The sequence below is a fragment of the Daktulosphaira vitifoliae genome, unplaced genomic scaffold, assembly GCF_025091365.1.
Source record: "Daktulosphaira vitifoliae isolate Bord-2020 unplaced genomic scaffold, ASM2509136v1 Scaffold_3, whole genome shotgun sequence".
NCBI classification, from domain to species: domain Eukaryota; kingdom Metazoa; phylum Arthropoda; class Insecta; order Hemiptera; family Phylloxeridae; genus Daktulosphaira; species Daktulosphaira vitifoliae.
In genome coordinates, this window is record NW_026099574.1 from 15,104,735 (window position 1) to 15,110,734 (window position 6,000).

Genomic DNA, 6,000 nt, shown 5'->3' on the forward strand with positions numbered 1-6,000 from the left:
AAAGTTAAGCTGAAAAAGTTAATTTTTTGTGAAAAAGCTGTCATTTTGAATCCCCCCTGTGGACTGGTAAAGTGTTAAATTATATTGATTTGTTCATTTTTATGGCAGTTTTAAGTAAAAAAAATTGAAAAAATTTCGAAAATTAGTGATTTTTAAATTTGTAATTTTTTTGGAGGTTTCCCCCATTTACGGGGAACGAAGGAAATTTTATCAATTTTTGAGGGTAATGTCTTCGACTAGATACGGTTTGTGATCTTTTGACGTATCGTTTATAGAAATCGGTTCCCTATACTTGTGCCTATTGTGCTTGGTTTTTATAAATAAATCAAAAGATATTGTTCCTAAATAATATTATTAATACTTCTAATGTCAATTAATTCATTTTAGCACGACGAATTGAATGAAATAGGTCTGGCCGGCTTGGTAATACTGTTTAATGGATATAAAACAAATGGAGGTATACGATATAATACATTTAGATATCTATTAAAAGAATTTACAGTGATATACAATATAACAGATAATTATATAGAAAATCTTTTTAACATGGAAGTTGGAAATAGTAAGTAAAACTCTAATTATGATTAAAACTTATAAATACATGTAATCATAATTATGCATATTAATGCTTATTTTGTTACAAGCAATATAATTTAATATAATATTTGTATTTGTTCATAAAATTCGTTCAAAATTATCATGATTTGTTGTATTTTTTATATAATTTAGATAAATAATTATTATTGTAAGGCATAAAATACTTATAATACACTGATTTTTGAAGTCATGCAACTAATTTAACTATAGTTAAATTAGTTAATTAGATTTAAATTTAAATTATACGTTTTTTATTGAAAAAATGACTACAAATCAATAACAAAAAAATTATTTGAGCAAAAAATAAATAAATACATGGCTACTTCTACAATTATAACTCAAAATCCGAGTTATAAAACCAAGTCACATGTATATAATATGGGTAAACATATTGATTTTCAGTGAACATACTATTTTATTTAGTATATTATTTTTTAATTTTTTCCATTTTAATATATATCAAAAAAAAATTTTTGTTATCGTATCATTTTGCGTAATTTTAATAAATTGGAGGGCTTTTTCGAATTCATGCTCAGCCTCTAAATTTTCTTTTGTGGAATATTTAAAAATAAATTTTACTCAAAAATGACTAGAACATTACCAGGAAATATTCTTTATATATTTTGAATAATATGAAAAAATAATCTAACACAAATTTTTTAACATTTACAAACATGCCTCAAAGAGTGTGTCTAAAATAATTAATATAAATTAATTAATGTTTTTTTAAACCTTAAAATTGTATAATAGTTGAAATTTTAACAATTGTTATTTGTAATTTTTTGTTAAAACATTCCATATTTGTGACTATTGAAAACAGCGTCAGTTTCACATCAGGGTATTATTTTTTATTTTTACCTTTTACAGTAGGAGGTCGGTCTGGCCTAGTGTATAAAAACGTGTTTCGGCGTAAGAGGTCCCCAGTTTGATCAATAAGGTGCCCACGAGATTTTTCTTGCGATTTTCTCATTAATGGTTTTTGGTCTTTGGTGCAAGTCGGCCATAATACCCATCCAGTCCATCATTGGCTTAGCCAAGAACCATCTTTGACTCACTAACATGTGAAAGAGGGTCACCACCTTCTGTAGCATGTTAAATTTGGGAAACAAAAGAATGTAAAACTGATCATTATACCTTTTAAAATACGCGATTGCGCTGCGTTAATTATAACGAGATGATTAAGTTATCTCATTATTGTTGTATTTAGAAATTTTGTATGGGGATCATAATAGCTTTTAGAACAAAGAGTATTGGGGAAACTCATCCCTTCACTACTACTGCGATTTTATGTGGCATGGCCTCCTCGTCCAGACTACATGTACTCGCTGAAAACATGTTTTCACATAACATTAAAGATGTGAAGTTAATTATATTTATATGTTTTGAATAATTAATGCTCTGTATTTTGAAAAATAAAATTAATGTAATATATTAGAGTAAAATATACAGTAAATCAATCAATAATAATTTATAAATAATAAATTGTATAAAAAATATTTTGAGTGTAGTTATCCCGGGTGACCCTAGATAAACTGGACACATTTGGGTAACTGGTGAAAAAAATTTATTCTTGGGACGCAATCAGGACATTTTAAAAAAAAGGATATATATTTTGTTTTGAAGCATAAAAATAAATTGTGTTGAGATATAAACAATTAATAATTCTAACTATATATATTTCAACAAAAATATTCCATAAACTTAAAGTGTGATTTATGATGTATATTCATGGAAATTTGAAATATTTTGATATATTCATTTCAAACAGCACTAATACATCATGTATAATTAAAATGTCTTGGTAAGTCTTATTTGATTTTCAAATAATATAAAAAACTCTATCTGGTGTAAATTATTATTTATAAATAATTAATAATTTTATAACATTAAGTGATAATTATAAATGCAATTATTATAGGTATTAATATTTTACTTTTAAATAAAAATAAATTAATAGCATATAATTTTTACTTCATTAAGTAGATGGAACTATGAATCAGAATCAATTTTAGAAACAAACAACAAGTTGTGTCAAAAATATTGAGCAAAAAATTAAACGTATTTATTGGAATTTATATGAAATAGATGAAAATTTTCCTCCAGAAGAATTAATAAATAATCTTCAAAGACATGTTATCCACCTCACACGTGACGATGCTATTATTTTAATAAATAAGTTTAAAAATACAACCATATCCTGGAAAGGTAAAATAAATATTTCGTATAGTTTATTTGACTTATACTACCAATCTAAGACCAATGTCCTATCTTTCAAAAAGTTTTTTTCACTCCATGATCGAAAGTTAAATCATCGTTAGGAATATTAATAGCAATTTAATTTACTGAATTTATTTATCACCAAACCAAATGAAAACATTTTCAATTAATTCCCATAGTCCATTAAGCGTCATTAAATTTCACTTTCACGACTTCTTATTGTCCCTTAGTTTGTTATAAGAATTTCAATTTTTACATTATATAAAATAAATTTTCACTAAATAAAATTATGTATCAGATATTATTTTTAGTTAAGTAACTTTTAAAATAAATAATTCCACCTGATATACATGATATATTTGTAAGATAACTTTTTATTCATTACCCAGAAAAAGAAAAGCCATATGCCTATGGGTCATAATGGAGTTGAAGTTTTGAGCAGGTGTTAATATTTTTAGGAGATGACTATATCTAAGTGAAAAGTTTTTCTATATAAATTTATTTTACCGAATATAATTATACAAATATAACAGCATAAAATAACATAATTTTTAAACCTCACACTTTTTTCTTACATTTAATTATAATAATATCTCATAATTTTTCATATATGTCATTTATAGAAACTCTTTATGGGATGAAATTATTAAACCTTTGAATATACACTTATCAATATTTATAAATTCTATTTACACTTATGTACAAATATAATCTGATACAAATAAAGAGTGAATTGATAATTATAATTTTGAAAGAAATGTTTTTTTTAATTTGTTTAGTTGTATATATTTTACACTTTATGTAAAATTATTCATTATTAAATAAATCATAGATCTACCTCTTATGCTATATAAATGTATATTTTAAGTTTAACAACTGATATTATTATTTATTTTAAATTAATAGCATTTGATTTTTTTATTTAAATTTATTCATTTTTGTGATATAACACTTTAAATTTTGATATTTTGAAATGACATGTATAAAATAAGAAGGGCTATAAAAACAGGGAGCTAATCGTAGCATGAAGTATTTATACTTGTAGTATAATCTATTAAGTAAATATAATTCATAATATAAAGTAAAACATTTTTTTTAGGATACAGTATAACATGCAGTTATTAATACTGTGAAAAATGTATTACTAATAATTAGTTCTGTGTTTAATTTATAGTACTATTTATCAACTTGATTATTTTTTTACTACAAAAATTACTAAGTTTTTATGACTTATTTAAACAATAAAAATATATACTAGGGAGTATTAAAAAAATACGTAGTCTTAAAAGTTATATATGTTGTAATTGAAAAAGTTAATTTAAAAGAACCTTTATGAGGCATAATATTTGATAAATATAAAAAAAAAAAAATACCCAGCACAGTGGGGACATGGCATAGTTAAGTTCAGTATACATTAAATCTGACAGTGATTAAAATCACTATCATAAGAAACGCTTCGATGCAAATCTATAGATAATGTTTAATTCTAAGAAAATAGTGGATAATTACAAAAGCAACATGATCTGCTAGTTCCTTATTTATATCCTGGTTAACTATTTCCTTACAATATACTTCAAAAATATTAAAAATGAATGATTTTAATTGTTTGTATGAATAAAACTGGTTAAGCTAATTTTTCTTTGAATAAGGAATATTTACTTAATTTTATTTAAGAAAATTAATTAAGGTTTTAATATAAAAAATATTATTTTGATTTATTAATATTTGAAAAAGTTATGGCAGTTTTAAGTACAAAAACCATTCTGATATAAGGTGATTTTTATGGCAAACATTACATTTTTTTTTTAATTTCGACAGCCATTTGCACATAAAAGATAAGGTATCGGGAGAATTTTTTTTTTTCATTTTATAGTATATGATATAACCTTTGATTTGATATATGTTTAATGGACGCAGTATTTTTGGAACATTTTCAAAAATTAAGAGTAGGGTAATATAGAGAGAGCTGCCCCCCGCCTCACCTACTCAACTTTCTTTACCTCGCTGCCAACAGTCAAATTTTTTTGAGTAAAACATACATCTGACACAATCTCGTTTGCCCGAATAATAGAAACCCGTTTTAGCCATTTGAGTAGGTGTTCAATAGTTTAGTTTCCATCCATCATTGAATGTTATCAGACGACATTCATACATTTCTAGATCACTTAAAGGTACACCGACGGTAATAACCATTATAATTCTTATTACCATTATGGTTATAATGGTATAAATATAGACTTAAATTAACACAATACCAACAAGTTAAAGTAACGTCTGTTTATATGGTAACGATTATAGCGCTATGCATACACCATGATGAAATTATTAACTAACTTAAACACAACCGATAACAATAATTAGTCTAATTGTTACCGAAAGATATGTTACAAACAGTTGTAAACACGTTCAGACGGGGTTCAAACATATATGAACGCGTTCAGTCAGGTTTAAACATGTTCAGACTTGTTGAATCGAGATCATACGATTCCAGGAAAACATGGTATGCTGTTCTGTAAACCGGCATAGTGTCATCACTTTAATATTGTCTAACATCTAATTAATCATATATTATATTATAATTTATGAATTAAGATATAACACTACTTTTTTACCCTACTAGATATATAGTAACCAGTATAGTATTAGTACTACTATTTCTTAGAAATGGCGGCTATATATTCGATGTTAATTATACACAGACGGCATCGTAATTATTTTCATAAAATACAAATGCTTATGAGTGTTATAGTATAGTAAAATCTTTGATAATGAAAATATGATCACCTATAATAATATAATATATATTACGAATGTGAACCGGAATGAATACAAGCGCCGTCTTTATACAATTGATTCTATAATTATAATTAAATCATAATAAAATTAAAAAAAAAAAAATATATATTAAACACATACCTTATCATGAATCTGAGTTTGATTTTGTTCTGCGTCAATCATGGAATATTGGATTGGGTTGGGCTGTGGTCGATTTTCGATATTTATGTAATAATCAACCATACTCCAAATATCAGGCAATAATTCTTAAGACTGTGAAAATAGAGTAATTGAATTAACAAAACATACATAGAGATTTAAAAATGACTTACCATATCTTGTGAAAATTGTTAAATTTTTATATTATTTAGAATATTAGCAAATTCGTATTCACCAAGTACTGGAGACAGC

The 6,000-nt window shown here is 25.0% G+C and overlaps 1 protein-coding gene across 1 annotated transcript in view; it reads right to left on the reverse strand.

The window, feature by feature from the left end:
• The window catches only part of LOC126901300 (uncharacterized), a 61,665-nt gene extending 57,228 nt beyond the window's left edge, over positions 1–4,437 (reverse strand). The window contains exon 1 of the mRNA XM_050677695.1: positions 4,427–4,437. The gene's annotated coding sequence lies outside the window, so the exon portion shown is untranslated. The remainder of the gene's footprint in view (positions 1–4,426) is intronic.
• Between the last annotated feature and the right edge of the window lie 1,563 nt (positions 4,438–6,000).